Here is a 10,246-nt window from a genome sequence, read left to right on the forward strand (position 1 = left end):
GGGTGAATTTCAGTTTTCAGTACTATGGGGTATGAGTTGAGATTAAATATTAGTATTACATTGGGTTTGCATCCAAATTAAATATTAAGATTACATCATGATATAGGGGTTATTCTTCCCCTAAGATTTCTGTTCAAACTTCAGGTTTCAGCATAAATGCAACTTCCCATGATTTCCTTCACAATCGTTCTTAAAGTTGGCAATCACAGTATTGTATGTCTTATTCATTACTGTTTACTTCTTCGTTGTTTGTTGCCTTTGCAATCGAAACCAGGAAACCTGCCAGTCTTCTTCAGCACTGAATCCTCCTAAAAGTGACTACATCCTAGATCTGTACCAAGGAAAAAGGAGGAGCTTAACAATGAATGAATGAATGAATGAATGAATGAATAAACGAACAAGGAAGGAAAAAAGAAGCAAAGGTTAAATGCAGATGTAAGGTCATCAGTAACTCTTAGTCATTAGACAATTGACACACACAAATACTTTTTTTTGTGGCCTACCGTATAATTCCACTAAGTGGTCCAGCAAAAATGATAAGCAAAATATATATATATTTATATAAATTTATATAATATTATATACAGTAATGTTATATATAATAATACATATTATATATATTTATTTATATATATATACACACACACATACATATATATATATTAATGTTCATTTTTGAGAGAGAGAGAGAGAGCGCACGCGAGTGGGGTAGGGTCAGAGAGAGTGAGACACAGAATTTGAAGCAGACTCCAGACTCTGAGCTGTCAGCACAGAGCCTGACACGGGACTCGAACACATGAACTGTGAGATCATGACCTGAGCTGAAGCTGGATGCCCAACCGACTAAGCCACCCAGGTGCCCCATATAACCAATTATGTTTAAATGCCTGCTGCCATATCTGAATTTGTGAAACTAGAAAGATCAAGAGTATACATTCTGAAAACTGTGTGTAGAAGTCAAACTCTACTGTATTTAAGAATTACTTGTCCATTCCCAGACTCCACTGTGTCAATGATAAATTCAACTGAAATGAACACCAAAGAGTTAGGAGACCTGGAAGCAAACCCTGACTCTGCAACGACTACGTGAATCTGGGCAAGATATTTCTCTTTGGTGTGCTTCTCTCCATAAGCAATATGAGAGAAAGAGTCCAAATTAAGTTTGACTTCCTTTCTTGCTATGGCATTATGTAATTCTGTGGGTTCATACATATTTGAGAACTCTGTGAGACCTTGCATGGAATACAAAGATATGTAATTTATAGAGCTTCTCCTTAAGTAGAAAGAAAATAATCAAACAATATAGTAAATAAAGCCAAACGAAAGCTTACCACATATCTTGGATTCTAAGATGCAAATATCTTTCCTTCCACAACAAATGTTTTAGAAATTGAAAAATATCTTACAATTAATTTAATAAAAAGAAAACTTCAGGGGCACCTGGGTGGCTCAGTTGGTTGAGCATCTGACTCTTGAGTTCGGCTCAGGTCATGATCTCACAGTGAAATGGAGCCCTGTGTTGGGCTGTGTGCGGACAGCATAGAGCCTGCTTGGGATTCTCTCTCCCTTTCTCGTTGTCGTTGTCCCTCCCCTGCTAGTACATGCTCGCTCTCTCTCTCAATCTCTCTCTCTCTCTCTCAAAATAATAAACTTAAAAAAAGTTCAAAGAAGAGGAATAAATTGTGATATAGTTATGTTCCTTTGCATATTAAGAGAACAGACCCATTTCCAGAAGGTATACCTCAGGTAGTGAGATCATTTCAATTTTACCTGAAACTAGGACATCTGACAGTTGCCTAAAATGTCTTCCTAGTGATAATACTGTGATGTACTACTGAAACAAAAACTGATTGAATCAATCAAGAAATGTTGTCAACACAACAGGCAAGACAATGGCAGTACAGTCTACTGAACTTGACAGGCTAACTCAGAGGAGTTCAAAGTGAGGAAAGGCTGGCATGTTTGATTTATTTATCTTGAAAGCCTATTACACAGTTGCTGAACACTTATCCATCAAAAGCCCTTCCCACTTTTAAGAGAAGCTAAATATATAGTTAAATATAAGGGGAAAGCAAAATGATATGCCCAAATAGAACGACGTGGATGGATCCAGAGACTATTACGCTACGGGAAATAAGTCAGAGAAAGACAAATACCATGTGGAATTTAAGAAACAAAACAGATGAACATTGAGTGGGGAATAAAGAGGCAGCAGAAAACAGAATCTTAACAATAGAGTACAAACTGAGGGTTGATGGAAGGAGGTAGGTGGGGGACAGGCTAGGTGGGTGATGGGGATTAAGGAGGGCACTTGTTGTGAGGAGTACTGGGTGTCATATGTAAGTGATGAACCAATGAATTCTACACCTGGAACTAACAGTACACAGTATGTTAACTAACGGGAATTTAAATAAAAACTTGGAAAAAATGCAGAAGGAACTCCAGTATGCTTCAATATGCCTCAAGGTTATTGTGTTGGAAAGCAGATGAGTGGTTGCCTGGGGAGAAATACTGATGGGGAAAGGGAGGAAGGACTTTGGCTTTGACAAAGAAGTACAAGGAAACTTTAGGGGTAATGAATATGCTCATTATCTTGATTGCAGTGGTAGTTTCATGGGCATATGCATACTTCAAAGCTCAACAAGTATATTCACCTTAAATATGAGCATCGCGATGTATCACAGTTATACCTCGAAACACTGAAAAGGCGCTTAGTTTGTCAATGATAAAGACACCACAGAGATCACAGTCATGAGGATGGATCATCAAGGGCAGTGGGACAAGAAATGCCACACCAAAGTGATTTGGGATAATCCTCAGACTCTGAATAACAAACATGTAAATATCATCACCACCTTAACCATCAACATTAGCCTTTATTAACTGCTTACTCTGCATAGACCAGCCACTCTACAAACAAGTTTACTTATGCTACCTCATTTCATCATCACAGCTACCCTAGCTTAATAGGTATCCGCATCTGGATAATCTTCCTATTATCCGCGTTTTCCTGACAGAGGAACAAAGCTATATAAGGGTTAAAACTTGACCTAGGCTCACAGAACTAGTAAAAACCATATATAAGATTTGACCCAGTCAGAATCTGTGTCCTTAAACCATTATTCTAAGATATTTAAAGGTTACTATTTGATAAGATGTTTCATATTTGCACCGAGGGACAGAATAAGTAACAATGATATTTCTTTTAAAAAAATTTTTTTTCTAATGTTTATTTATTTCTGAGACAGAGAGAGACAAAGCATGAACAGGGAAGGGTCAGAGGGAGGGAGACACAGAATCTGAAGCAGACTCCAGGCTCCAAGCTGTCAGCAGAGAGCTTGACATGGGGCTCAAACCCACCAACTGTGAGATGATAACCTGAGCCGAAGTTGGACGCTTAACCAACTGAGCCACCCAGGCGCCCCAACAATGATATTTCTTAAGAAGTTCTGTATCTTGCAGGGCCTGCATACATACATCAAATCTGAAAAAATAACAACTATTGGCAACGATGTGGAGGAAAAGGAACCCCCATCCACTGTTGGTAGAAATGCAAACTGGTCCAGCTATCATGGAAAATAATACAGAGATTCCTCAAAAAATTAAAAATACAACTACCATATGATCTGGTAATTCCCCTCTTGGGTATTACGCAAAGAAAACAAAAACACTAACTCAAAAAGACACATGCATACCTATGTTTATTGTAGAATTACTTAAAATAGCCAAGATATGGGTGTCCATCAAGGAATGAATGGATAAAGAGGATGTGGTACACACACACACACACACACACACACACACACACAGAGGAATATTACTCAGCCATAAAAAGGATGAGATCTGGTCATTTGCAACAACATGAATGGATCTAGAGAGTACTGCAGTAAGTGAAATAAGACAGAGAAAGACAAATACCTTAGGCTTTCGCTTATATGTGGAATCTAAAAAGCAAACCATAGATACAGAGAACAAACTGATGACTGCCAGAGGGCAAGGAAGGGCAAATGGGTGAAGGGAAGAGGGAGATACAGTCTTCCAAGTAACGGGATGAATAAATTATGGCAATGAAAGGCTCAGCACAGGGAATATTGTCAGTGATATTAGAACAGCACTGTATGGTGACAGATAGTAGCTACACTTGTAAGCAGAGCAAAATGTACTGACTTCTTGAATCACTATGTTGTACGCCTGAAACTCACGTAACATTGTGTGCCAGCTGTATTTCGATTAAAAAAAAAAGACACGAGATTAAAATATATAAGCATGTGTATATCAAGTCTGTGGCCTATTGTAGGGTAACCACAAATTGAAAGTCTATCTTCAAAACAGTACTTGGGAACTCGGGACAGGTCTGGTTTGAGCAGTATGTAGTTAGGGTTCCCAGTCGTGAACAAGAGGCAGAGCTGCCTAAATTGTGATTTGGTCATTTTGTGGCTTTTTATTTTATTTTTATAATGTTTATTTATTTTTGAGAGAGACAGGGACAGAATGTGAGTGGGTTAGGGGCAGAGAAAGAGGGAGACACAGAATCCGAAGCAGGCTCCAGGCTCTGAGCTGTCAGCACAGAGCCCGACGCAGGGATTGAACCCACGAGCTGTGAGATCGTGACCTGAGCTGAAGTTGGACGCTCAACTGACTGAGCCACCCAGGCACCCCTCGTGGCTTTTTAAAGAAAGGGGTGGTGAATCAAAGGGCCTACAGGGACTTGGAAACACTGAACATTTCCAAACGTAACACCGTGCAAGGTGTATATTATATTCTTCATTGTTGTCTTGTTTTATTTTTACCGCGGTTAAATAACCAAAAGATAAAATTTACCAGTTTAACCATTTTTAAATGTACAATTTAGTGGCATAAATTACGTTTGTTGCCTTATTTTTAAAGGTAGTATTTCATTCTGAGGAGACAGCATGCATGGTGGTTAAGGGCGGGGGGGTGCTAGAATCAGACAGAAGGGCATTTGGTTTCCACTTCAGCCTCTTATTAAATGATGACCTTGGACAATTTAACAACCTTCTCTAATCTTCCAGTTTCCTCATCTGTAAAATGGTGACAAAAACCTACCAGATAGTACTGTTGCAAAGATTAAGGAATATAATGTGTGTGAATGACTCAATGTAAATCCTGGCATGGAATAAACTCTTTCAATATGATACAGGAAATGTAGTTAAATTTGACCCAGCATTTCTGCAGAGTCAGAGGTTCTTAAACCGGGGAATGTGAGCCTGAGGGAGTTCTGCATTGGGCTTGAGGGGCTCTGTGAGTCTTCTCCATCATGTGCGAATGTGTGAGTCTTCCCTGTGTGCCTGTCTGGGAAACAGGTTCGTAGTATTCAACAGATTTGCAAAGTGTTGGGAGGACCAGGGAAAAGAACCCATAAAACTCCTCAGAGAAATACCTATAATCAAGATTAGCCTTGCTTCGCCTCCTACTCAGAGGCCTTTGATCACTGACCTAAGTTTTCCCCTTCCCTGTCTGGAGAGGACAGGTGAGCAGGACAGCAAATTCCTTCTTCTCTGTCTCGGGATCACGGTGTCGAACCCATGGGGTAAGAGTCACAGTCCCTTGAGTTGTGGCCTGCAGTCTGCTCACATCTACCTACTTGACGCCCACCCCCCACTCTAGACACCTGTAGGGACACAATGCAAATTGGCCAGTGGGGTTGCTGTGAGAGTGTGAAAGGCAAGGCCAGGGGCTCATGGAGCTCAGGAGGCTCTGCTGCCCTGTGTCCTTACGTCGTGCCCTTCTGCACCCTAGCTCATTAGGCAGTGCCCTGCATATGCCTCGAGCTATATTTTACGTGCATTTTAATCATCTGGTGATCTTGTAAAAATGTGGACTCTCACTCAGTAGGTCTCAGGGGGTGGGGCTGAGATTACACACTACTAACAAGTTCTCAGAGACCGCACTTGGAAGGGTGAGGCTCTAACCTCTTCACGTTGTAATTATTAATTTAGTTGCTTGTCTCATCAATGGGTCCCTGGGCACACCGAAGGCAGAGGAAGGACCTTACCTGATTCTGGCTCCCGGGGGTTTCTGTCTCCAGGACAGACAGGACATAGAGATGTTGAAAGTAAAAGTTTAACAAGTGAATGAATGAATGTGAGGAGGAGGAGGACTTGTCACTGCAAAATACACTTTTTAAAAAAAATTTTTATTTATTTCTGAGAGACGGTGCAAGCGGAGGGGGGGCAGAGAGGAACTGAAACGTACTCTGGGGCTGACAGCAGAGAGCCTGACATGGGGCTCAAACCCACAAACCGTGAGATCATGGCCTGAGCTGAAGTCAGGATGCTTAACCAACCCCAAATATTTTGGTGCCCCCCAAATACGCGGTTTTGGCATAAGGATTATTGAAGGCCGATTGTCAGAAACAGCAGACACAGGACAAACTCTGACAATCAAGCACAAGTTGCGTTTCCCTAAGAGACATTTACGTTTATAAGAGAACTCTCCATTGGTAAGGCTGTCTTCCACAGGATGGCTAAATTTCTACAAACTCTTAGCAATGCAGGAGGCAATCAATTTACATCTTTGTAGCCACCTTACCCTCGTTTATTGTTTTGACTCCTACTCTCTAATAACCGGCTTCCCACTCGAATATTTTTCTTTCGTCTTACCTGGAGATGGTATTTAACGTGGCGGCATGGACCATTTCTGGGACTTACTCCAATCACCTGGGTCTCTCCCATGTATATATAGGAGGCCATGTGCTATTAAACTTATGCTTGTTTTCCTCCTGTGAATCTTTTATTACTGAAGGAGGGAATCTCAGCCAAGAACCTAGGATATAGAGAAAACTATTTTTCCTCACCTATAAGTGAATGAATGAAACAGATCCTAGAAAAGAAAGGAGCTTTTCTCCAGGGGGCATGAAGGTACTCAGTTTGTCCCAACTGGACACATTTTCCAGGTACCTTTCTACTTCTAAGATGAAAGTCCCCTTCCTCTCTGAGGCTCAAGGAAGGGGTCCCCTTCCTGAGCCAGTCAAAGAGATGAAAGAGAAGTCACCACTATGACCCCTAATAAAGATACACACATTTCTCAGACAGCAATTTTGAGTGAATAGGAACATTTACTGTGAAGAGACTCTTAAATGCTGAGAACTGAACTTCGATGGGGGGTGGGGGAGAGGGGAAAGCGGGTGATGGGTATTGAGGAGGGCACCTGTTGGGATGAGCACTGGGTGTTGTATGGAAACCAATTTGACAATAAATTTTATATATATATATATATACACACACAATATATATATATTATATATAATATATAGATTATAATATATAATGTATATAATATATAGGTTATAATATATATCATATATAATATATAATCTATATATTATATAGATTATAATATATATATATAAATTTTTACTATCAAAAAAAAATAAAAGAACATTTACTGTGTAATAAAATTAACCATGCAAAACCTTCCCCAAGCATAAAAATCTACAGGACATAAATGCTCACAAGGGCCATTTTATACGCCTGATTTTACCATAGGCCATTCTTTGACACGTGTTACAAGGTTTAACCTATGAAGTTATTTTAGCCTTTACCACTAATACATGAAACATAAAGACTCAGGAAAGAAGAAAGAATGTCTTGGGAAAGTATTTCACCAAAGCAGATACAAAGTGTGGTTGAAACCCCCATCACCTTGTCACTTCTATTACACCAGGTAGAAACAGCTATAACCCCAGGTGTGACCACGCATTACCTTTCCTGTTCAGAGCCACTGCTGCATTTACTTGCGAGCAGACCATTTCGTAGAGAGACAGAGAACGTGAGCGCCTTCAGTCAGAATGCTGTGCCCAGATGTCACGCTACTTTATTAGGCAATGATGAATCACACTGGAGTTCTCACGTCTACTTTCCCATGACCTCTGCGCAACAAGGGAAAGCTCAAGAACAATTCTGGGCATTCGATTTCCCTAACAAAGCAACAGAGGGCCCAGATTAAACTGGCCACTTGGAAACTTAAAAGGAACCATGTAAGAGGTCACCATGTACATTTGTCACCATGTAAGAGGGCAAGCTGATAAATGGGCAGTGAATAATCACAAGACAATTCACTGATTAAATGTATAGCCATTGTAAACCTAAGGCCAAACCCTTGGAAGGAAAGAAATGCAGACCCTTGAGTTCAGCTGAGTCTGCTTGTAAGTTCAGTATTTTTAAAGAAAGTAAAAACCACAAAGGCAAATTTGAGGAAGCACTTCTAAGACACGTGAGTTACGGGGGAAAGCAACATCTGAGCACACGCTGTGAATGCAGTTAGCCTCCTGAGTGTGGTTTTGATTGTCGCAATTCACCTGTTACTACCAATCCAAAAATGTCTACAAACGCTGGAAAAGCAACCCATCTTCACCAAGATGTCAGTCCTGGTTCAAGGTGTGGAGACGGTGATGAGGAGGAGGAGAGCTGATGGCAACTAATTTTTTTAAAATACAATTTACTGTCAAATTGGTTTCCATATAACACCCAGTGCTCATCCCAACAGATGCCCTCCTCAGTGCCCATCACCCACTTTCCCCTCTCCCCTACCTCCCACCAACCCTCAGTTTGTTCTCAGTCCTCAAGAGTCTCTTATGGTTTGCATCCCTCCCTCTCTGTAACTTCCCCCCCTTCCCCTCCCCCATGGTCTTCTGTTAAGTTTCTCAAGATCCACAGAAGAGTGAAAACATACGGTATCTGTCTTTCTCTTGATGGCAACTAATTTGCCATCAGCTAGGTACTTGAAACATTCTTCATATATTAAACTGTTTACTCCTCAAAACAACGTAAAGTAAGTAATTAACCTCATTTTAACTGATGAGGAATCCAAGGCATGTAGAGATTAAATAACTCGCTTAAATTTACACAGCTAGTTACTTTGGGTAATCTGGCACTACCCTGCATGCTTCCCCTCCTCCAAGATTTATTGAGATATAATTCACATACAACATTATGCAACGTTAAGATGTGCAATGTGTTGATCCGATACACTGAAATATTGCAATGTGATTACCACTATAGCAGCTAAATCTTTGTTGCATAATTAGTGTTCTTTTTGTTGTTTTGGCATGTTGACAACTTTTGAGATCTCTTCTATTACCAGTTTTCAAGTATATAATACAGTATTGTTATCTGGAATCACAACGTGCATTCAATCCCTAGAACTTAATCATTTTCTAGCTGGAAGTTTGTACTATCTTCCCATTTTCCCTACCATCCTCACCCCCAAATCCTGGTAACCCCCATTCTACTCAACTTCCATGACTTTGGCTTTTTTAGGTCCCACATATAAGTGACATCATACAGTGGCACATTCCTAAGAAATTTGGGGCAAGATTGAGCTTTTTTTTAAGTTTGTTCATTTTGGGGCACCTGGGTAGCTCAGTCGGTGAAATGTCCCACTTCAACTCAGGTCATGATCTTGTTGTACGTGAGTGTGAGTTCTGCATTGGGCTCTGTACTGACAGCTGAGAGACTGGAGCCTGCTTTGGACTTCGTGTCTCTCTCTCTCTCTCTCTCTCTCTCTCTCTGCCCTTTCTCCACTCGTGCTCTGTCTCTCTCTCTCTCAAAAATAAATACACATTAAAAAAATAAAGTTTATTCTGAGAGACAGCGTGCACGGCAGGGAGGAGGGGCAGAGAGAGGGGGAGGAGAGAGAGAGAATCCCAAGCAGGCTCTGTGCAAAGCCTGATGTGGGGCTTGAACTCGTGGAACTCACCAACCATGAGATCATGACCTGAGCCAAAGTCAAGAGTAGGCTGCTTAACTGACTGAGCCACCCAGGTGTCCCTGGGCAAGATTGAGTTTTACAGAGTGTTATAAAAGGCAAAGAGGAAAAAGGTCCTTTGACTGGGAGGTTGGGAATTTCCTTTTAAGACTGGCAGGTTGGTCTTCTAGGGTAAGGTAAGCTAAAGCGTTAGAGGGTTGTGATTGGTGTGTGTTAGGTTTCCCTGACAGGGAGGCATCTTTCCCAAGTGCAGGCTCACTTAGGTTTAGATCTATGATGTGTGCTGGGCCATGGAGGTGGCCTCCATCTTGAGTCTCAATGTATGAATTAACTTTATTTATCTCTATCTGTACCTATGTCTATATATCTATAGATATATCTCACGTCTTCTTTTCACATTCATTTCCATTCATTTGCTGACAGACTTAGGTTGTTTCCATATTTTGGCTACTGTGAATAATGCTTCAATGAACACAGGAGTCGCCCGTGTGCTTTTAATTCCTCCTAGCATGGATAA

This window comes from Panthera tigris, chromosome A2 (genome assembly GCF_018350195.1).
Source record: "Panthera tigris isolate Pti1 chromosome A2, P.tigris_Pti1_mat1.1, whole genome shotgun sequence".
Classification (NCBI taxonomy): Eukaryota; Metazoa; Chordata; class Mammalia; order Carnivora; family Felidae; genus Panthera; species Panthera tigris.